The 24,683-nt window shown below is 44.0% G+C and overlaps 1 protein-coding gene across 7 annotated transcripts in view; it reads left to right on the top strand.

Annotated features, from left to right (window-relative positions):
- The first annotated feature begins 7,497 nt into the window (after window positions 1–7,497).
- The window catches only part of PIK3CA (phosphatidylinositol-4,5-bisphosphate 3-kinase catalytic subunit alpha), a 75,225-nt gene continuing 58,039 nt past the window's right edge, over window positions 7,498–24,683 (top strand). Inside the window, exons 1-2 of one of the 7 annotated variants that reach the window (XM_037909268.2) lie at window positions 7,566–7,974; window positions 15,379–15,805. The gene's annotated coding sequence lies outside the window, so the exon portion shown is untranslated. The other 6 variants (XM_043521981.1, XM_043521983.1, XM_037909269.2 and 3 more) reach the window with 6 other exon arrangements.

Here is a 24,683-nt window from a genome sequence, read left to right as displayed (position 1 = left end):
TGCAAGCTGCCGTCAAGAAGCCTGCCCCCGTCGCCAGGCTAGCGGAACAGGATGCTGCGATCAAGAAGTACCTGCTGCCTCGGGGAACATCACCCAGGTCCTCACCAGCAGGATGCCTGTCTCACCCTCTCATGTCGCCAAGCAAATCTCCATACTGAGACGACTCAGTGCTACCTTGCCACCTGTCCAGCACGTCCCCGTCCCCAGAAGGATCAGCGCCACCCGCACATAGCTGCTTGAGATCCTGTCGCCGGAAGAGCCAGCGCCGCCCCTCAGACCGCCCTGCGAACTCCAACCACCGGAGGAGCCAGAGCCACACCTCAGACCACCCTACGAGCTCCAGCAGCCAGAGGAGCCAGTGCCAAGCCTCAGACCGCCCTGCGAGCTCCAGCCACTGGAGGAGCCAGCACCATGCCCCAGATCGCCCTACAAACTCCAGACGTTACTGGAGGAACCAGCCCCGCAGCCACAGCAAAGCACCGGGCCTTCATCGCCAGACGGCCCAGCACAGCCCTCAAGTCCATTCTGCGGGACACTGCCTACGGGAGATCTCACGCTCCAGCAGCAACTGCCCAGGCAGCAGCCACTCATAGAAGGACCAGTGGTGTCCCAGCAACCCCCGAGCCAGACCGCGTCTCTCCGACCACTAGCAACGCCAGCATCCCGCCAGAGATCCCACCCCAGCACCCAACCAAAGGGAATCCTGACCCACGAGATAGACGGCAGGCCGACCACTCAGGCTTTGAGCCTGCACCAGACGAGGTCGAGGACCATGAGGGCCAGCAGCCGATGGTGAGGGCTGCCACTCCGTGGCAGACTGCCTGGACCGAGGAGCTACAAGTGGCAGCTTCCTTTGACGACTTCGACCTCCTCGTAGACAGGATCACCCAAGAACTGTCTGTGGAAATCGCTCCCAGGAGAAGTTTGAACCAGGAGAACACCCCGCCTGCCCACAGAACGCCTGCTCCAAACCACACCACCACCACCAGGGGAGCCAGAAGTAGAGACGCCAGCCGCCGCTACGATCCAGCAGCGGCTTCAAGGATCCAAAAGCTGTACCGGGTAAACAGCTCTAAGGCCATGAGGGAAATCCTAGACGGGCCCTCGCCCTACTGCATGATCCCATCTGAGCGTCTCTACAGCTGCTTCAAGGATGTATTCGACTGCATAGCCTGGAATGACGCGCAGCACCCAGACTGCCTCCGCCCCCTACCCCGTGTCAATAAAGCAGGTGTCCTGGAAACTGACTATACGCCCAAGAAAGTGGTGGCCAGACTCTCAAAAACAAAAAACACAGCTCCTGGGAAAGACAGCATCCCCTACAGCCTCCTGAAAAAGCGAGATCCCGGCTGCCTGGTCCTCGCCACGCTCTTCAATCAGTGCAAGCGATTCTGCCGGACTCCCAACTCCTGGAAGAAGGCTATGACGGTACTGGTGTACAAGAAGGGTGAGTGGGATGACCCCAGCAACTGGAGGCCCATCTCCCTCTGCTCCACGATGTACAAGCTCTATGCCAGCTGCCTGGCATCAAGGATCACGGAGTGGTCGGTGAGCAGGGGAGCCATCAGCTCCATCCAGAAAGGCTTCATGTCCTGCGAGGGCTGCTATGAACACAACTTAGTCCTCCAAACCACCATCAAAATGGCCAGAAGGGCACAGAGGCAGTGCATGGTAGCGTGGCTCGACCTGTCTAACGCCTTTGAGTCCATGCCCCACCACCACATCTTTGCCACGCTCCAGGAGTTTGGGATGCCAGAGAACTTCCTTTGTGTGATCTGAGAGGTGTACGAGGGATGCAGCACCACCATTCGCTCGGTCGAAGGGGAGACCGCCGCGATCCTGATCCAGAGTGGAGTTAAGCAGGGCTGTCCCCTCAGCCCCATCATCTGTAACCTCGCCATGGAGCCGTTGCTGCGAGCGATCTCCAATGGCACAGATATCTTCAGCCTCCACGGTGAGAGGGTGAGCATCCTGGCTTACGCGGATGACCTGGTCCTGACCACAGATGACCCAGAGAACCTCCAACATATGCTAGATGCCACCAGTCAAGCTGCCGATTGGATGGGGCTCCGCTTCAATGCAAAGAAGTGCGCAACCCTCCACATCGACGGCAGCAAAAGGGACTTGGTGCAGACGACAGAGTTCCAGTTTCAGGGCGAGCCCGTCATCCCCCTGGCAGAGGGCAGGCGTACCAAAACCTTGGCATGCCGACGGGTTTCCATGTCCGGCAGACACCCGAGGACACCATCCAGGAGATCTTGCAGGATGCCACCAAGATCGATGCCTCCCTGCTAGCACCGTGGCAGCAGATAAACGTCCTGAACACCTTCCTGATCCCCCGCATCTCGTTCATCCTAAGGGGATCCGCCGTGGCGAAGGTACCCCTCAACAAGGCAGACAAGATCGTCCAGCAGCTGGTGAAGAAGTGGCTGTTCCTTCCCCAGAGAGCCAGCAACGAGCTGGTCTACATCACCAACAGGCATGGCGGTGCCAATGTCCCCCGCATGGGTGACCTGTGTGACATCGCGGTGATCACCCACGCCTTCCGCCTGTTGACATGTCCCGACTCCATGGTAAGGAACATCGCAGCAAACGCCCTCCATGACGCAACAAAGAAGCGGATCGGCAGAACCCCCTCCAACCAAGACACCGCCACCTTCCTGAGCGGTTCCCTGGATGGCGAATTCGGACGGGAGGGGCACGACATCGCTTCTGTGGTCCTGTGCTCGCAATGCCACGTGTCGCCTGGGGAAGCGCATCGGCTGCCGCTGGGAGTGGTGCAAGGAGCGCCAGGAGCTGGGAATCCTGGTGCCGCAGATTAGGTCCAACGACAACACCATCGTCACCCTGAGCGCCAGGGGCATGCTGGAGAGGACCCTGAAGGCAGCCATCCACTCACTGTACATGGAAACCCTGAAGCGTAAACCGGACCAGGGTAAAGACTTCTAACTGACCAGCAAGTGGGACGCCAGCAACCACTTCCTTGCCAGGGGTGGCTTCACCCGTTTTGCCAACTGGCGGTTCATCCACCATGCCCAGCTCAACTGCGTCCCACTCAACGGAGCTGTCCGCCATAGGAACCGAGACAAGCGTTGCAGGAAGTGTGGCTACTCCAACGAGACCCTGCCCCACGTCCTGTGCAGCTGCAAGCCCCACTCCAGAGCCTGGCAGCTGCGCCACAATGCCATCCAGAACTGCCTGGTGAAAGCCATCGCACCGTGCCTAGGGGAGGTCGCCGTGAACTGCGCCATCCCCGGTACTGACAGCCAGTTGCGACCTGACGTGGTAGTCACTGACGAGGCCCAGAAAAAGATCATCCTCGTCGACGTCACAGTCTCCTTTGAGAACAGGACCCCGGCCTTCCGCGCAGCCCGAGCTCGTAAGCTGGAAAAATACGCCCCCCTGGCCGACACCCTGAGAGCGAAGGGCTATGAGGTGCAGATGGATGCCCTGATCGTTGGAGCCCTGGGCGCTTGGGACCCCTGCAACGAGCGTGTGCTGCAGACCTGTGGGATCGGTCGACGCTATGCACGGCTCATGCAGCGCCTGCTGGTCTCGGACACCATCCGATGGTCAAGGGACATCTACATTGAACATATCACCGGCCACCGACAGTACTAGGAGGTGTGAGCTGGTACGACATTGTGCATCAACTATGGGAAAGGGACTGAAAGACTTTTTCCATTGGACCATATGAACTGGAACCATAAACTCACTGAACATTAAATCCCACCAAATGAGGGTAAATCCATCCTCATCACCGTATCCACTCATTATACTCCACACCTGAACATAGCCATCATATGAACAACACACCCCCATATCTCAATGTCTGTACTTTGACCCGTTAATCTGCAATCTCCCCGATTGGGGGTAAAAGTTTATGTATTCCTTATGCCACCCGCTCCTAAACCGAATTTCGTACCCCTTGATAATCTGTACCTTATTCCCTGATTACCAGAAACTTCTATGCTTAAACTCTGTACCGTTTTCTTTTTACTTCAACATCATCTCAATAAAATTATCATCGGCAAACTTTGCCACCTCACTGTTTACCTCTTTCTCCAGATCATTTATGAATAAATTGAACAGGATTGGTCCTAGGACTGACCCTTGGGGAACACCACTAGTTACCCCTCTCCATTCTGAAAATTTACCCTTTGTTCCCTGCCTTTTAACCAGTTCTCAATCCATGAAAGGATCTTCCCTCTTATCCCATGACAACTTAATTTACGTAAGACCCTTTGGTGAGGGACCTTGTCAAAAGCTTTCTGGAAGTTAAAGTACACTATGTCCACTGGATCCCCATTGTCCACATGTTTGTTGACCCACTCAAAGAACTCTAATAGATTAATAAGACATGATCTCCCTTTACAGAAACCATGTTGACTTTTGAGCAACAATTTATGTTCTTCTGTGTCTGACAATTTTATTCTTTACTATTGTTTCAACTAATTTGCCAGGTACTGACGTTAGACTTACCAGTCTGTAATTGCCAGGATCACCTCTAGAGCCCTTCTTAAATATTGGTGTTACATTAGCTATCTTCCAGTCATTGGGTACAGTAGTTAATTTAAAGGACAGGTTACAAACCATAATTAATAGTTCCGCAATTTCACATTTGAGTTCTTTCAGAACTCTTGGGTGAATGTCATCTGGTCCCGGTGACTTGTTACTGTTAAGTTTCTCAATTAATTCCAAAACCTCCTCTAGTGACACTTCAATCTGTGACAATTCCTCAGATTTGTCACTGATAAAAGATGGCTCAGGTTTGGGAATCTCCCTAACATCCTCCGCCGTGAAGACTGAAGCAAAGGATTCATTTAGTTTCTCTGCGATGACTTTATCGTGTTTAAGTGCTCCTTTTGTATCTTGATCGTCCGGGGCGCCACTGGTTGTTTGGCAAGCTTCCTGCTTCTGATGTTCTTAAAAACATTTTGTTATTACCTTTTGAGTTTTTGAATAGCTGTTCTTCAAACTCCTTTTTGGCTTTTCTTATTTCATTTTTACATTTAATTTGGCAGTGTTTATGCTCCTTTTTATTTACCTCACTAGGATTTGACTTCCACTTTTTAAAAGATGCCTTTTTATCTCTCACTGCTTCTTTTACATGGTTGTTAAGCCACGGCGGCTCTTTTTTAGTTTGTTTACTGTGTTTTTTAATTTGGTGTATACATTTAAGTTGAGCCTCTATTATGGTGTCTTTGAAAAGTGTCCATGCAGCTTGCAGGGATTTCACTCTCGTCACTGTACCTTTTAATTTCTGTTTAACTAACCTCCTCATTTTTGCATAGTTCCCCTTTCTGAAATTAAATGCCACAGTGTTGGGCTGTTGAGGTGTTCTTCCCACCACAGGAATGTTAAATGTTGTTATATTATGTTATTACGTTATTATATAATTATTATTATTATTTATTAATTATATATATTATTAAGTTTTAGTCAGGTGTATATAGTAAAAGTCATGGACAGGTCACAGGCCATGAATTTTTGTTTACTGCCCATGTCTTTTACTAAAAATACCCATCACTAAAATGTAGCCTTAATCATCGTTAATCTATTTTGTTCCTTCTGGTTTTCATTCTCCCAGTACCATTTCTTCTAAAGTTCACACTGAAAATATAAATGCCTATAATATCATGACAAAAATAAATATCATACAGTATAAGCATGATTGCACTAGATGGCAGCAAGCAATCAGAACCACAAAAGAAGAAGAAACTTCAAAATATCAAAGCAATTTCAAAGCATTTCTTTCCAAGTGCAGAAAAGATACTTGGGTTGACAACATTCTTAGCAAAGTACACACAGTTTTTGTTAGTTAATAAATCAAAACGCAAAATACAAGTGAAATGTTATAAATTACTAAAGAGAGAGAGATGACTTTTAAGCAGTGAGGACCTTGTGATTTTACCACAAATGTTTTATAAATGAACAAGATAGCAAATGACAGGTTTCAGAGTGGTAGCCATGTTAGTCTGTATCAGCAAAAAAAATGAAGAGTACTTATGGCACCTTAGAGACGAACAAATTTATTTGGGCATAAGCTTTCGTGGGCTAAAACCCACTTCATCGGATGCATGCAGTGGAAAATACAGTAGGAAGATATATATACACAGAGAACATGAAAAAATGGGTGTTGCCATACCAACTGTAATGAGACCAGTCAATTAAGGTGGGCTATTATCAGCAGGAGGGAAAAAAAACTTTTGTAGTAATAATCAGGATGACCCATTTCAAACAGTTGACAAGAAGGTGTGAGTAACCGGGGGGGGGTGGGGAAATTAGCATAGTTTTTACTTTGTGTAATGACCCATGCACTCCCAGTCTTTATTCAAGCCTAATTTAATGGTATCCAGTTTGCAAATTAATTCCAATTCTGCAGTTTCTCATTGGAGTCTGTTTTTGAAGTTTTTTTGTTGGAGTATTGCGACTTTTAGGTCCGAAATTGAGTGACCAGGGAGGCTGAAGTGTTCTCCGACTGGTTTTTGAATGTTATAATTCTTGGTGTCTGATTTGTGTCCATTATTCTTTTGCGTAGAGATTGTCCGGTTTGGCCAGTGTACATGGCAGAGGGGCATTGTTGGCACATGATGGCATGTATCACATTGGTAGATGTGCAGGTGAATGAGCCTCTTATGGTGTGGCTGATGTGATTAGGCCGTATAATGGTGTCCCTTGAATAGATATGTGGACAGAGTTGGCAACGGGTTTTGTTGCAAGGATAGGTTTTTCTTGTGTGGTGTGTGGTTGCTGTTGAGTATTTGCTTCAGGTAAGATAGCAAATGGTGATGAGGTCACCACTACTTTGAAGTGGCCAGGACTATACATCTCAGAGATAGTGAAGATTCTATCACATAGATCAGAGGCTAAAAAGACCTATCAGATCAATCAGTTTATCATGTGGCAAATGCATACAAATGTGGCATTCACTATGACAGAGTCAGCGGGGCGAAGCCCCACCCAGCTATGATGTCCATCTACAGCACAGCCATGTGAGCAAATCCCATTTCCTCTGCTGACCATGGTATCATCAGGCTATGAGATCACTGGGAGGGCTGATGATGCAGTGAGGCCTGACTGTATTTTTTACTTTGTGTACCGTGTTGATGCCCTCCCGCCACGATTTAGACCGGGGTTCTCAAACTGGGGGTCGGGACCCCTCAGGGACTCGCAAGGTTATTACACAGGGGGGTCGTGAGCTGTCAACCTCAACCCCAAATCCCGCTTTGCCGCCCGCATTTGTAATGGTGTTAAATATGTAAAAAAGTGTTTTTTAATTTATAGGGGGGGGGTCGCACTCAGAGGCTTGTTATGTGAAAGGGGTCGCCAGTAAATATGTTTGAGAGCCACTGATTTAGACAAAGAAGATGCGGGCACCAAGTCAATGCAAGGGGAGTGTTGTGTATCCTCCAGGTGCGTACCCGCCCCTTGACTAGAGACCAGCGGGGGGAGGGGGGAGAAGACCAGCAGCTCCAGCCCCGTGCCCCTTGAGCGCATGCGCACTGAACGTTCCTTTCTCGCTCGCTCCTCCCCTCCCTCTTTCTAATCACTTCCGGTGAGTCCCTGCGCGCTCGGGGTCACCCCCGCTCCCTTCCTGTTATTCCCTGTGAGGGGAAGCGGCTCTCCTAGGGGCTGAGGGGCTCAGCGAGCCCGGGGAAGCGCTGGGGCCGGCGGCTCGCTGTCCGCTGCTCTGAGGGCGCACCGGGCCCCGCAGACCCGAGGACGGGCTTTGGTGGCTTGAAGGGGCGGCGGGGGCTGCGGGTCCCGCTGGGCGCTGCCCGTCGGGGAGGCGGGGGCTCCGGGCGGGGGAGCTTCAGGGCCGGGGGCGGGGGGCCGAGTTGTTCGTCCCCCCCCTTGGCTCCCGGTCTTGGCCGCCGCCTCCCCCGGTGCGGGGCTGCCTCTCCCGCTCCCCGCCCCGCTCCGAGTTGGCCCCGCCTCGGCGCTGGAACCGAACGCACCGGGGAGCGAGAGGTGAGTCACCCGGGGTGAGGGGCTGGGCGGGGGGAAAGGCACCCCGAGCCGTTCGGGAGCCGCCGCAGCTTCCCCGGGGCGAGGCAGGGCTGCTGCCTTGTCCCCCACCCCTCCGCTAACCCCCCAGGGTGGGATCGATCTGCCTCCTCGCTCAGGGGCTAGGAAATGTGTCCGGCTCCTGCGCTAGGAAATGAAGAAACTAGGGCTTAATTGGTCGCTAATTTTGAGTGCTCCCAATAACGCTGTTTTTTTTCTTGTCACCACGCCATGCTGCTTGATTTTCTGATGACTGCTCCTGTGGTGCCGGTATTAACGCCATGGTGCCCGGAGCTTTCAGTCGGCATCGGACTCTGTTGTGCAAACACAGACCCAGTCCCTGCTCTGAAGAGTTTACAAGCTAACTTAAAAAAAAAAATGCCAGTGTGAAAATATTGCCTTCTGCATAATAGGCGAATAGAGAAATAAAACCTCATCACCGGCTGATGCTACACTGGGTGGCACTTCAGTCTGATGAACTCAGGTCACTGATCTTTGAAAAGTGTCTTGTGTGTTGTTTCTAAGCTACACACAAATTCAGTCAACTTTCTCAGTTTAAATCTTATGCTTTTTCACAGGACCTGAACAATAAATAGCGCAATTGCTGAGTTAATAGTCCGCTTTAGATATTTCGTTAATGCACTGACTAATGTGTAGTGTTTTTATGTACCTTATGGCAATGGTTGGTGGCTAACAAGGTGGTAATGGCTCTTCTCCAACAGGGAAGTAAAAAAAACAGATTTTATTAAATGAAATTCAAAGTCCATAGTGTGTTGTTTGCTTTATAAAATGTATTTATTTTTAAAACATAAAAATGCATACATCATCCACAATGATATGCTTCTAGTTCTGTTGGTAGAGTGCAACTGAATTCTCAGTCTGTTGACTAGATAAGCCTAATCAGGGCAGGAAACACCTTTCAGTTATGCATGATGTATAGCACTGGGCTCTTGGTCTGTAACAGGGGCTCCTAGGTGCTACTACCATGCAAGTAATGGTGCCTCCGTTTCCTACTTGTAAAATTGGGGTAATAATACTTACCTCATTTGTAATGTGCTTTGACGTCTACTGATGAAAAGCATTATATAAGAGCTAGATATTACTGTTAATAATACTCTTGTGTCTGCTTTTAGAAACCAACCTACTTAGTTTTTCAGCATCTACTCTGTTATGAAACTTGGACCAAACCAGTCCAAATGAGCTTAAAAACATTCTGAACTGTCTAAATGAGAATGCAGATCTCTTAAAAACAGACAACACTAGATTAACAACCCTGGCTGTGGTTAGTTCCACATTTTTCCCACCGTTTTGATACAATATGCTCCTTTGTAAACAGATTTGGGTACAAATCTGGATTTCTTAGCGTTTAAAAGTCAAAGAGAATGAACTCATGTTCTGTTAGCTGCTTTTCAGCTTTCTTTTCTGGGTTCAACCAATAACCTTGGGGTTCCGGATGGAGACACTGAGCAAAGAACCCTGGACAGTCCCAGAGCTCTTCAAAGGAGTCGGTGGATGCTGCCCAGAGGAACTCTGCCTGGAGACATGAAGCAACAAGGGAGCGAAAACAGGCTCCGCAGTCAGAGCACCCCTGTTGAGCTTCCTTCTCCATGTCTGGCAGATAGCAATCATGGCTGGTGCCAGGAGGAAGTCTTGCAACTTTATGGGGCCCACAGATGGGGCGTGCAAATATGAGAAGAAGGGGGTGGAAGGAATACAGCCTTATCCTCGGCAGGAGGCCCTGGAGGAGCCAGAAAAAGGGCTGCAGCTTGATGCATTCCACTTAAATGTGTACAAGGGCCTTGCTCTTGCTGCAGAAGGAGCCATGCTGGCCAAATAATGGGAAAATTCTTTATATGTGTGTGTGTGTGTGTGTGTGTGTGAAAACAACCAGGAGTCCTTGTGGCACCTTAGAGACTGACAAATTTATTTGGGCATAAGCTTTCGTGGGCTAGAACCCACTTCATCAGATGCATGGAGTGGGAAAAAAAGGAGGCAGGTATAAATATATGAAGCACATGAAAAGATTCTATGCAAAAGAATAAATGGACACAAATCCGACATCAACAGTTGTAACATTCAAAAACCAGTAGGGGAGCACTTCAGTCTCCCTGGACACTCAATAACCAACTTAAAAGTGGCCATTGTTCAACAAAAAAACTTCAAAAACAGACTTCAACGAGAAACTGCAGAACCAGAATTAATTTGCAAACTTGGCACCATCAAATTAGGTCTGAATAAAGACTGGGAGTGGCTGGGTCATGACAAAAAATAATTTTCCCTCTGATACTCACCCCTTCTTGTCAACTGTTGGGAATGGGCCACATCCACCCTAATTGAATTGGCTTCGTTAGCACTGACCCTCCCCCCCCACACTTGGTAGGGCAACTCCTATCTTTTCATGTGCTGTATATTTATACCTGCCTACTTTTTTTCACTCCATGCATCTGATGAAGTGGGTTAAAGCCCACGAAAGCGTATGCCCAAATAAATTTGTTAGTCTCTAAGGTGCCACAAGGACTCATTGTTTTTGCTGATACAGACTGACACGGCTACCCCTCTGAAACTAGTGTGTGTGTTGTATGGTTCTAGTTTGTTCATTAGATCAAGCTAAATTTCCATTGAGACTGTCAGTGTCACTAGCCTCTGACCTGAAACTCCTTCAGTTGCTTTTGTACACTTAGTGTGTCCTTTTAGAATCTTTGCATGTAATGTGGTGTTTTGATCAAAGTCCTCTGGCTCAGTGCAGATTTCATCAGTTGGATGTAGACTTCCTCAGAGTACACAGTCTGTCTCTGGGAAGATGAGTTTATCTACATGGAGAAATTGACCAGAATAAAATCACTTTATTGTGGAATAATTAGGATGTTTCCAAACTGGAGTAATTTATTCTGAAATAAAAGTGATTTTTATTTGGGAATAGTGCCCAAATGGGGAGCTGGTGTGGCATAGCTTATTTTGCAGTATGTATTGTGGTCAATGTCTCCATGTGAACAAGCCCTAATACAACCAACTGTGAAGTTGATTGTGGCTATGGAAGAATTTTTGAAATTATGCAATATGTCTTAGGACTGTTAGGTATTTTGCTTTCTCAGTAAGGTTTGGCACACTATTTAAGCACTATATGGCAAGTTCAAGATGAATGGACCTGAGATGTTCTCTAGTCTTTATTTTAATTGTCTGTGCAATTAGCAAAGATCTGCTTACCTCTGCATTCTTAGCAACTTACATTCAGCATTTCATACTTTTTCTTTTCAGATTAGAATCAGTAGCATTAAGTAGAATACATTTGTCCCTTTGGATGCTTCTGGTCATTGTCAGTTCTCTTGTTTAATTCAGAATAGTGGATTAGTGTCAATGTCATTTCATTTAACTTTTCCCGTTCTTCACTTCTGTATCTAATAGTGGACCTGTGAATTTGAATCTGTCCAGAAGAGCATATCTAGAAGAAAGCTGTATCTGCTTCTTAAATTGCTTAGTTGTGCTATATTGAAGGTGATGCTAACATTTTTAAAAATCTCATCTTAAATTATGGTTGTCTCCATGGTTTAGGCCTAGATTAATCATTACCATTTTTTGCATGTTGAAGAGAAACAAACTCTTCCTGGATAAAGATGATGCTGAAAGTTGCTGGAAGGCCTAACATAGGAATATAAATCACTCCGGCTATGTTTTAATGTTGACAGTGGTGTCAGATGTCTCTCTTGCAGGGTCATCCAACTCATCAGCTTTTTGTTGTTCCACTTAACTGAAGAAAATCACCTTGGTGGGGTGGGGGGATTGGACTTCTTTCCTGATGTTAACTCCTCCACAAACTCAAATGTGTAGTCTTATGAAGTCTGTGCTATAGTAATACAGTTTCTAATACTACTGTTGTAGTCTGTTAATGTTTCTGTTTCAAACACTATTTTCAGAGGTTTTATACATCTGTCAGACAACTTGCTTCATTTTTTCATTAATTAAGCTGGTACTTTGCATACAAGACTCACATTTTTCCAAAACAATTCACAGAAATAATCAGTTCAGCTTCTTCCAGTTTTCAGTCTGATACTTATAGGACCTGCGCTATAGTAATAATTAAACATCTTACAAACATCAATAAATTTATCTTCATGACACAGCTGAAAGGAAGGGAAAATTACCACAACTTTATGGATGGAGATCCGAGGCACAGAAAGATGAAGTAACTAGTCCAGGGTCACACAAGAAGTCTGTGGGAAAGCTGGAATGAAATGTAGATTTGCTCTAATGCATACCTTAATTGTAAGGCTTTCCTTCATTCCTAACAACTAGTAGGCTTTCTATCTGTGTCCTAAGTATTGACTACATAGTTCTAGGAAAAAAGGGCTGGTAAAAACCAAATTTCATAATTAATACATGCTCCTGAACTTGTTGGGGAAGAAAAACACTTCAAAGGCATAAGTTAAAGACATCAGCAGCTTTAAATATAAATCTTCTCACTTTTGTCTTATAATTTAAACAGTACTTTCAAATTAAATAATTATAACTTTGAACATTTGAGAAGTAAAAAGTCAAAGTTCAGACTTATAGTACTATGAATGCGTTTTGAGATTCAGGAGGTTTATCTTCCCTTTGATACAACGATGTGCATAGCTCACAAACTTTTATTGTGGTGGAGGGTTTGGCTGTGTTCAATGGTTGGTAGAAGAGAGCTAGTGTGGTATATAAGGTCAGTTGTGTTGAATGTGTATTTTGTATAAGCATTATGAGTCCTTGATAAGAATAAAATAAATGTAGTATTTGACATAACAATGTCCATACCTGTAGAAGTCAAATCTAATGTAGCTACAGACAATACAAATGCACCAGGCAATGTTGCAGGTTGAAGCTTTGGTAATGACCGGAAGAGATGATAGAAATACTTTCTCTGGAGAAGGAGAAAAAAAACTGGCGGGAGATTACTTTTCTTCTCCCCTATCCCTCAAGTTGTGAGTAAGTAAGGCAAAAAAAACCCCAACTTCACAAAAAAAGCATAAGAAGACAGTGTCATATTTTAAAAACTGGGGAAAAACAGACTAGTGCCTCTGCTTCCTCCAGTATGTTTTCTGGGATAGAAGATAGTGACGTGTGCACTCTATTTTAAAGTATGTGAAGTACTCCTGAATGTTATGAAATGTTAGATGAACTGAGAATATAGCTTTCTAACATTTTGTTTGTATTTGTTTTTAATCTCTTTACGATGCCTTACAAAGAGCCTAAAACAGCTACTGTAAATCTATTGTGTTAAATTTTGAATAGCTTCTATAAAATCAAAATTGCTAGTAAAATGGGAGTTAATAGATAAATAGGAGCAATCAAAACATACAGATTCAGGGTATTTGAGGATATAGTAAAATCCATATGAACTCTCATTTAAAAAAAAAAAAACCTTCTGTCATGCTGATTACAAAGAGCTTTCATTACTTGCAGTGATGCGTGGTTTCTTGTGGGCAGAGCACATGTTAATCTAGAAGATTTATTGGTCTGGTCTCTCGTTTTTAACATTGACACTTTCAGAAAGTGTTCCCCCACAGCCCTGCTGCATCTTTTTTTCTCTTCTCTCCCCCCCCCCCCCCCCCCCCCCAGCTTTTCTTCCCCCTCTATGTGCTTTCTCATTTTCCTAGTCCAGGAAGGAGCAAAACCACTTGACAGGTAAACTTGCATTAAGTGTATTTGCTGGAAATGTTTATATTCGGTATATCAAGATCCTAGAAGAGTGTTCAAATGATATTATTCAAAATGGGGCGTGATGGGTATCTTTGTAGGTAACCTTCCCTAGGAAGCTCTTTGAAAATACCTTAATTTGGCATAACCCCATCTCTTCAAAACTTGCTCCTGTCTCATTTGCCAAAGAGATGATTTAGCATCTAGAGAGAAAGGGAACCTCTACCAAAGACATTCAGATTAAGAACAGCTGGATCAAGCATTGACTATGGATTCTTCCAGTTTTTTCATGTCCGCCTTCCTTACGCCACCACAAAGTTGAAGCCAGCTCAGTGAACTCAGGCAGAAATATACACACATTTTGCAATTCTTAATCTCTTTTTGAGATACAACAGAAATATACTGTGTCAAAGCAAGCACTTACACAGGAAAAACAGACACTTGTACAAAACATGTCTAAAGACAACTCATCTGCAGAAGAAAACATACTCTGGCATTTTTCCTTTTCTGTGTGTGAAGGCGTTCTTTTAATGAAGGGCTATAATTATCACTGGTTACTTTGTAAAATCACAACTCTTATTAACACTTCTTTCAAATACAGAAGGCTTGATTAATTGATTAAGACTTAAGCTGTGTTTACACTATGCACCTTTTAGTAACACAGCTGTGCTGCTACAGCCGTGCCACTAAAAGGTGCACAGTGTAGCTGCTGTTTATCGGCAGGAGAGAGCTCTCCCGCCGACAACTTCCACCCCTAACGAGCAGCGGTAGCTTTGTCAGCAGGAGAGCTCTCCTGTTGACAAAGTGCTGTTCACACTGGCACTTTTCGTCAGCAAAACTTTTGTATTTCAGGGTGATTTTTTTTTTTTTCCAGACCTCTGAACTACAAAACTTTTGTCGTTCAGGTTCCAGTTTAGACAAAGCCTTACTGTAAAACGCCCTGGAATGTTGAGCCAATTGGTCGTAATATTTAGCCAGTAGAATGACTCCTTTTGCAGGGAGAAGAACGATTTCTTTTACAGAGTAATGTCCAATGGATGTTTCCATTGTCACTCTCCAGAATGGAGAAATATTGAGTGTTTTATGTGTTCTAACGTTTACACCTCTTAAAACTTGACTTTTTTTCATAATTGTTCCTAATAGTGTCCCTTATACTATAGTGTTAGTTTGGACAAGACAAGCCAGTCTGCTTTATCTCTTAGTGCTCAAATAATGTACTTGCAACAGTTGCAGCATTAAGATGCTTTAGAAGTCTTAATGAATCTAATGCTCAAAATTAGCCCGTAATAGCTCTGGGCTGCTCCCTCCACACAGGAGACATTGGGAGGAAACACTAATCTAATTCAGACTTCCTTTCAGATAGAATTGTCTTTCTCCATGCAGAGGCTTTTCAAAGTCAGCTTTACTACAAATGTCAAGGTATTGATTGGTGCTAAAATTAGTTTATACTTTTCTCCCTAGAATGGATGGAAAGCCTGAACTACATCAGCTCAATCTATTTAGCTAGTTTTCCTAACTTCCATTTTTCCTGAGACTAGTAGTCCTGTAGTGCAGTGTATCATAAATTAGAATTATGGATCCATAAAACACAGATACGTGCACAGTGTAAGAACTTGTTCTTTATAATAAATGGGAAGTTCTGTGCCACTATTTATAACCATGGTGAATGCCTTAATTGATTGATCATGTGTGCCTTGGTCCAAGCAGCTGAGGATCTTCTTTGCCAACTGCTGAAAGAGGGAATCAAGTTCAGACTGAATTCACTTTTGCTCCTGGTGTGCAATCAGTAGACTGTGCACAACATCAAGAACCATCTAGCAGTGTTGAGAGAAGATGGAAGCAATGAAGGTTTGGCATGATAGTCTGAGGGTAACTGTGATCATGGGTGGAAAGGCCTGTCATGTCTATGATGAATTTAATCTAATGTTGGCATGTCAAAACACTGAAGTTTCTGATGCTTTTTGAAAGCAATTCACCTTCACCTTGCTACAAGAATGAGGCCAGCTACTCCAAAGATGAAAATGAACTAAAGACTGAAGACATGAAGCTTCAGGCACAAGGAGAGCAACAATAAGTAGTGGATAAATGTTGATTATCAAACAGATGATTGGAGATGAGGAGCCTTCTTTGTAAGGTATTAAACAGCACTGTTTGTTCTTGTGAAAATTATTACATAGGCTTTTATGGTGAGGTAAATCAGCATTTAACTTAGAGCCTATACCGTTGTTAGTGTATTTGTGATTTTTGGTTGTCATTAAATAATGTTAAGTTTGCAAAGCACTAACCCCACTCTTGACCACAAACTTTTTTATAACAGATTTCTATTTATGCCACTGTTGCTGAATGTGGAAATTCCCTGATGCTGAAATAGTCATGGGAGGATGAAAATATGATTTTAAAATCTGCTTTGCCTGATCATTAAATTGTTATAATGCAAAACACACAACCCTATATCTGATCTACAGACTGTTTCTATAAGCAAATTGTCAGTTCGGTTGGGAACCTCAAAGCCAGGTGCCACAACTGTAGTCCTCATGAAAGCGTGAATGGTTGCTAGCAAGGTTGGAAGTTTCTCTCTGAATCTGTCAAGCTTTTAAATGAGATACTAAAAAAAAAAAATACTTAAACTGAGTAATAGGTTTCACTGACATCTATGCATGGCCCAGGCACTAATAAAACTAATCAGTGTATTGAGGAAGTTCCCATTAATAGGGTAGTCAAAAACAAATTCTTGAAATGGTTGATCTCTCTTGTATTTCATCTTTTTGCAGTCACTTGCTGTCACCTTAATAAAATCTCTTCCAGTTTTGCCACCAAATAGGAAATGCTCTTCCATTCTGTTTGTACCAAGAGAACATACCAACCTGTTCCACTGAATGAGAGTATCGATCAAATAATCACAGCTATTGGATAGGCCTTCGGCTTCCTCATAAATTAATTCTGGAGCTCAGAGGGGGCATATGTTCAAGTGAAATGTGTGCTAGAGCTCTGATGCCACTTGTAATGGCATAGTTACAAAGATTAGTGTGTAATGTTTGAGTACATATTGGTATAAAACAGTAGTAATTAGAATTGAGGTGTTACGCATATTTGTACTAGTCAAAGAACCCAGTGATACGTGTTCACAAATGCCTAAAACTAAGCTCCTAGGGGAATTTGTTTTTAAGAGAATAGATTTGGCTTTCTTAAAATAGTTCCACTTCAGTGTTTCAAAAAACAGAACAACTCTAAATGAAAAGTCATAGCTTAGTTTGTCTTGTGATGCAGCTTCTTCTTAGCCTATGTGCAATGTGCCTCAGGTGGCACGTGACCAGGATTCATCACTGAATTTGGTCCGCTGGCTGGATCATTAGTTCCCCAGGCCAGATATTGACAGGGAGTGCAACTTGAATGCTGATCCATGCCTCTCTGTGATGCAGCTACTCAGTCTTAATGTAGTAAAATTATTCTAACAACATTTTTGTTTTTCTCTTAAACATGGATTGAAATGGTGGATAAAGTACTGGTGTAGCTATCCTCTCTCATCAAGCCTTTGTCCAGGTAAATCTAGAGGTCGACCTTGGAGCACGTTGACCTACAAAGATAGCATAACTTCCAGCAGGAGACAAGGAAGGATGAAAATGAGAACTAGTAGAAAATGAGATTCTCGTTTTCCTCATGAATGAGCTATGCAAACTATTCCTAACTCTGGAGTGTTTCACTGCTGCTATCTAAAGAAGCTACCGTTAGATAGGAATGCCTTACCAGCAGATACCTGCTTGAATGTATTGTCAAATGATTTGGCACAACTGTGATTCAGCTCATCTTTCACCACATGTATTTTGCATGCCCTTCTTATCCTCTTATCTCATGTATTACTAATGTACAACTGAAAGTTTGTTTGTGTAATGGAGGAGATCCACACTATCTTAATCTTTCCTCCCTTCCTTGCTGTTCTAGTATGTGTATGTGGGGTTTTTTTTTAAACAGCTTGCGGTGAGACTTGGTCACAGTGGGAATCTTCCATAAGCAGTATTCCAACTCACTTAAGTCCACAGAACTAGTAGAATTAGATTATCATAGTTTTCTTAGGCACTCTGTGTTAAATTTCACCCAGTTGGGAATTGTCAGTGGTTTCTTATATTATCTTTAGTCTTCTATTTTTTTTAAAGATTTTTGTAACAAACTGCTGGCAAAAGGATGTCCTACATCGAAGCTTCCTTCTGGTTGAAGACTTGTAAAAGTCCCTTAATAGCAATGGTTTCCTACTGAAAGGCATTCTTGATGATTAATTTTTTGTAGTATCCATATTTTCTGTGAAAAGACAAATTTATGGGGGCAGCATCTTTAATAATAGAGCCCTAGTTATTCTTCTGCGGAACATGCTACTAGATTATGTAGCACTGCCTAAGAAGTTAATCCATTATGATTGTGAATCATGCCTTCCAGACATGGAAGCTTACATTCACCTAAACCAGTGTAAAGTTGGTGTGTAGCTCTAAATGACAATCACCCTTTCCCTGGCTCCCAATTTCTTTTCACTAGGAAGCCTACTGCCACTTGAAATTTGAATGCTTCCTATACTAATCTGAACTTTTGTTGGATACAGTGGAGCATTATGATTTTAAGCTCCTATCCCATATTAAGTTTCCCCTCTTTAAGGTGTGGAAAGAAGATGTACCTGTCCTGCTTACATGCTAAAAGCCCCAACTACTAAAGCAGAAAACACTACGACCCTTCTTTAGCTAGCTGCCCAGATGTGTAGCTTTTGCTGAAAACTCCTACATGGATAGTTACATGTTATCATAAGAATGGCCACACGGGGTCAGACCAAAGGTCCGTTTTGCCTAGTATCCTGTCTTCTGACAGTGACAAATGCCAGGTGCCCTCGAGGGAATGAAAAGAACAGGTAATCATTAAGGCTGTGAGTCTGTCACAGAGGTCATGGAAGGCATGGATTCCGTGATTTTTCTGGGACCTCCGCGACTTCTGCAGCTTGCAGGTGTGACTGACCCCAGGGCTGCCGGAGCAGCTCGGGCAGGCCTGGGATCAACAGCATCACTGTGCCCCAACCCCACCCCACACCAGCGGTCCCAGGCTGCCCTCCACCCCATGAGCAGCGGCAGTCTAGGGCTGTCCCCCCACCCCATCCCCCAGAGCACAGCTGCAGTCACAACTGTGTTTTGACAGGTGTGGGCAGCATTAAACTGAACAACATATAAAATAATACTTTTCAGTGACTTTTTAGTTAGGTTTTTAAAAAAAAAACAACAAAACTTATCTGATGATACTGAAGAACACTAAGGCAGTCTGACAGAGGAATGGAATTCAAGTCCTACTTGCTACAGACTTCAGAGGCCTTCATATTAATCAGCACTCTTGTGCAAGTGCCATCTCCAATTTTCCCTTTCAATGGCACATTCTGCCATCTTCTGACTTGTTTTGTGGTAATAGCTAAAGCACAGCTTGTTTCTCAGTGCTTGTGTGTGAAGGAAAAGTAGTTCTATTATGCAGGGCCCCTGCTGATCATCTGCTTTGACAGAGCAGAAGTACAATTCAGTTATTTTGGCATATGGGGGTGACTCTGACATTCTGCCCTTTGTATGCAGATCTGACTATTGTCATGACTTCTGCCCAGCCAACAGCCTTTGACACCAGGAAACTGGCTTTGGGTGATCAATACTGTCTGTATTGCAGAGTAGCAGCATCACAAGGTGGACGTGTTAGGTCTGTAGCTTGACCACAGTTGTTAAATCCCCACTCATGCTCCTTCCATTATCTCTGGGACCCTAATACCAATGACCTCTTCTAATCAGATTTTTTTAAGTGCCAGCTGTTGATTTAACCACACCAACCACATGTTCCAATGAGTAATGCTCTATTTTTAGCCATTGTCCACAAAGCAGTAGCGCTTGTCCATAGTAATTGCAGTTCACATACACGTAGGCAATTACTGTGATAATGGGCCAAGTTCTTCACAAAGAAAAGTAGTCTTGTTCATTTACTGTCCCATTTCACAAATGTAAAGTAAAATTGGTTCAAAACTCTGAACTTCATCTGGTCATAGGTCTTGTTTGTATATAGGAGAGTCTCAACATTGAGATCCTGCTGGTTAAATAGGTAGCTGTATGTGCCATCTATGATAGATAACCTCTGCTGCTTCACTCTCAAGAGCACTCCTCTTTCAAAGTATTGGTATAAATTAGGGTACATAGCTCATCTATAGAAGCATCGACATTGAAAGTAGCATATAGTGTGATTGATGTCCAAACTGCTAAACATCTGTCGGCACGCTATTGGCTATGTTGAAAGCCTCTAAAAATGAGTGCTTCAGCAGCTATTACCGAGGCACTAGGATGCCCAGGAACGCACATGCGCAAACAAGGTTGTGTGGAGTTGCATGGGATCATACCTCCAGTCTTATGCCAGTAAATAACATTTTTAGACCCACTGAACTCTATTGGGGTAGCCAGCTAGTCCTCAACTTTTACAAATGGTGTTTGATGCTTCCGGAAAGCAGTGTTGGAGGGGTATGTGGAAGGTTATTAGCTATAATTGGACTAAAGGGCAGAATATTAACTGCACCTTCCAGTACTGTTCTGTCAAGGTTCTTGTTTTTATACATGGTTGTAAATAAATGTCCCTCTCCACCCCCAAATATTTTAAACAATTTGCATATGTCAATTTAGAAGACAGCATCCCCTTATAATGGATCCAGAACCTTGGGGAGCACTCTTCCTATGGGGAAAATACGTTTATCCTATTTAATGTTTGTCTCAAACTTAATTTTATGAAATGTAGGGCAGGGAGGTAGATAAAGTCCAATTCAAGAAGTCTCAAATATTGGTTAGCTTTTTAGGTTTGGCTATGTAGTGAGAGGGAAGATTTCTCAGGATTTATCATCCATGCAGAGTTAATGTAGGCTGTTATGCGGGTGTTGCGCCTTAACCCTCTCTGAGGCTTTGTCTACGCTGGCAACTGAACGACAAGTTCAGAGGTATTAAACACACACACACACACGAAAGACAAAAGTTTTGTCAAGGAAAAGCACCAGTGTGAACAGCGCTTTGTCAGCAGGAGAGCTCTCCTGCCGACAAAGCTACCGCCGCTCATTGGGGGTGGAAGTTTTTTGTCGGCGGGAGAGCTCTCTCCTGCTGACAGACAGCGGCTATATTGCACACCTTTTAGCGGCACAGCTGTAGCGGCACACATACAACTCTCTCATCTGAGTTTAGTGGTTTTTTAACCAGGGCTAGCTGGCTTATCTGGGGCTGTAGGCTAAAGCCCAAGTGAGGCTTCCATTTAGAATGGTAACTTCCCTACTTTGCAGTGACTTGACTACTGGTAGTCCTCCAGTGCCTTCCCACAATTCCTCCTATGTTCCCAGGACAGCCAGTTCACCAGGAAAGAATCAGAGTGGCTCAGCTTACTCAAGAATTTTTCATCTCGTTTGACCTCTTGTGTAGCACAAGCAATAGAATTTCACCCAGTAATCTGTATATCAAGTCCATATCTTCTGGTTAAGCTAGAGCATATTTTTTAGCAAGACAACCAGTTTTGATTTTAAGTGATAGAGAATCCACCACAGCTGTTGGTAAATTATTGCAATGGTTAATTACACTTAGGCTACAGATAAGGTGAAAAATTACCTAGCTTCAACTTCTAGCCATTGGATCATGTTATGCCTTTTTATAAATTAAAGAATCCTTTACTGTCTGAAATCTTCTCCCCCTTTAGGATTCTGTTTAGTTTAGCTCACTGCCTGCCTATCTCTTCCCTTTTGGGGACTGCTACTCAAAACTCCCTGCCACTGTTCTGATGACCTAGTCACAGGAAGGCTGTTACTTCAGAATATGAATTCCTTGAGGGCCTGGAGATCCCTTCACACTATAGGAACTACTTGACCCTTTGAGTGCAGAACATGTTTTGTAATTTGCTAGAACTGCTTGAGAGCACTTCTGAAAATGCCAGTTAATTGTTGTCATCTTTTGTTTCCGGTTATAGCAAAGGACAGTCCCTCAGCAGAACCTACAGTACCATGAAGAAACTGAAAGCACATAAGAAATAACTGCTTGGTGCTTCAGTTTCTATGGCCCTTCACTTACTGCAGAGCACCCTTGTTGTGAGAGGGTACAAGAAGTCCCACCCTTTCTCTTTCTCCAGTTACCAGTAGTTGGAGATGCAACATATGCACAAATATAAATGTCTGCACTTTATTCGTTAGTCCTTGCATTCAGGCTATGTCTTATATTTCTTAATCTTTTTGCATAGTATCTAAGACAGCCTTTGCTATTCATCCACACAACTAAAACTCTTGTCCAGGCTCTCATCTCGTGTCTCTATTACTGCAATATCCTTTTCTCTGGCCTTTACATATGCAGCCTTGCCCTGCTCACGTCCATTCATGTGCTGCTGTAAAGATGATTTTCTGAGCCCATTGATTTGACCGTGATACCACTCATAGACTCCTAGAATATCAGGGTTGGAAGGGACCTCAAGAGGTCATCTAGTCCAACCCCCTGCTCAAAGCTGGACCAATCCCCAATTTTTGGCCCAGATCCCTAAATGGCCCCCTCAAGGATTGAACTCGCAACCCTGGGTTTAGCAGGCCAATGCTCAAACCACTGAGCTATCCCTCCTCTCCACTCTCATTGCATCCCTCCATAGCCACCGCCTTCTCTATTGCATCAAATATAAGCTGCTTATCTTCACTTCCAAGGCCTTTACAGTCTATCCCCACCCTACCGATCCTCTCAAATTCACTGTCAGCTCGTGTTGCCAGCCTCCATCATCCACTTGTTAAGTTTTTCAAACAAGCACTTATGCTTTCCTCCTGTGCTGCCTCTCATACTTTGGAAGAGCTCCTCATAAACAATCTTAGAGCTACCTTATCATTCTTCGAATCCCTTCTTTAAACTCTCCTCTTTTCTGTGATGCCGACAAAAAAAAAACTTGACAACTGTTGTTCGCCATTGTGCTGATATCACTGCCTATAACGTTGACCAGTGTCTGTCTGTCTGTCTTGTACTCCATGTTTGTAACCATCTGTTGTCTCTTGTTTTATATTTAGTTTGCGAGCTTTTTGGATCAGGGACCTTCTTGTTCTGTGTTTTGTACAGAACCTAGCACAATGGGGTTTTGCTCCATGGCAGGGTCTCTGACATGTTACAGTAATACTACCATTAATAAAAATAATCAGGGTACAGATTGCTCTTTATTCAATGATTACAGTACCTCCCAGTGAAGACTTGTGAGGGTTGTGCACCAGTGGGAGGTCAGTATGTGGGGAAAGCCACAACACTGCTAGTTTAGCTTTGCTACTTTTATTACCCCTTCCCCTTCTCATAGCTTTTCATCCGTCTTCTACTATTGCAATTAAGGTTGGGGACTGGATCTTAGTTCTGTCAGTGCTTGGGGCAGCCATTTCATGAGAAGTCACCAAGCTCAGGTTGTGAGGGCTTTAGACTGGGTATGCAGCTACCAATCATCTGTTCGGTATTTTCATCAATGATTTAGGTAATGGCATAGAGAGTACACTTATAAAGTTTGTGCACAATACCAAACGGAGGGGATAGGATTAAAATTTAAAATGATCTGGATAAACTGGAGAAATGATCTGAAGTAAACAGGATGAAATTCAATAATGACAAACACAAAGTACTCCACTTAGGAAGGAACAATCAGTTGCACACATACAAAATGGGAAATAACTGCCTAGGAAGGAGTACTGTGGAAAGGGATCGGGGGTTAGAGTGGATTACTAGCTAACTATGAGTGAACAGTGTAGCACTGTTGCAAAAAAAGCAAACCTCGTTCTAGGATGTATTAGCAGGAGAAGTAGTTCTTCCACTCTACTCTGTGCTGATTAGGCCTTAACTGAATATTATGTCCAGTTCTGAGTGCCACAATTTCAGGAAAGTTGTGGACAAATTGGAGAAAGTCCGGAGAAGAGCAACAAAAATGATTAAAGGTCTAGAAACATGACCTATGAGGGAAGACTGAAAAAATTGTGTTTGTTTAATCTGGAGAAGAGAAGACTGAGAGGCGACATAACAGTTTTGAAGTACATAAAAAGGTCGTGAGGAGGAGGAGGGAGAAAAATTGTTCTCCTTAACCTTGAGGATAGGACAAGAAGCAAGAAGGCCATTGCAGCAAGGTTGGACATTAGGAAAAACTTCCTAATTGGCAGTTAAGCACTGGAATAAATTGCCTAGGGAGGGAGATTCCACAACATCATTAGAGTTTTTAAGAGCAGGTTAGACAAACACCTGTCAGGGATGGTCTAGGTAATACTTAGTCCCACCTTGAGTGCAGGGGACTGGACTAGATGACCTCTTGAAGTCTCTTCTAATTCTATGATTCTCAAGAGCAGGGGCCTGCTGAGAGCTTCTGTCTCTGAACTCCCCATGACACGGAACCCAGCTGTAGTGAGTAGGTAAAAGTGGCAGTAGCTACTAACACTCTGCTGAGGAGAAAGGTCAGCCAGCACTCCCATTTTGCTGCAGCACAAAGAATCGAGGGCTGCACCCCCAAATGTCCTGAGGACACAGGAATTTCACTTTGCAGCATAACTACTCACACCCAGGCTAAGTTAACCTGGATACTGACCACAAAGCTAACCACAATTCATGCGTATGCTCCCAGTGCATACACATGGGACAAAAATTCCTGGGTTAGTGTTTTTCCCCTAACTTAATTTTGGAGTACTCCTGTTTTATAGATACTGCATAAAGGTACAGAATGGAATAAAATCCACAACACCTATATCTGAACTTACTTTCTACTCTGTTTTTTTTCTTGCCACTGTGTATGTGTGCCAGCATTTCCTGTTTTGAAAGATTCTGTTTACTGTCTGGATTCCAAAATCTCAGGAAGAGCAGAGAATTGGAAAGAAATTTAGAAGGAAAAATATAAGGAAACAATCATAGCCGGAGTTTATATTTTAGTTACATTTTTGGCTACCAATCCAATTAGTTTTATACAAAAGAAGCTCAAAAATAAACCCTCGTTCCCATCACACTGCCTTACTCTTT

This window comes from Chelonia mydas, chromosome 9 (genome assembly GCF_015237465.2).
Source record: "Chelonia mydas isolate rCheMyd1 chromosome 9, rCheMyd1.pri.v2, whole genome shotgun sequence".
Classification (NCBI taxonomy): Eukaryota; Metazoa; Chordata; order Testudines; family Cheloniidae; genus Chelonia; species Chelonia mydas.
This window is presented reverse-complemented; position numbering and strand designations above follow the sequence as displayed.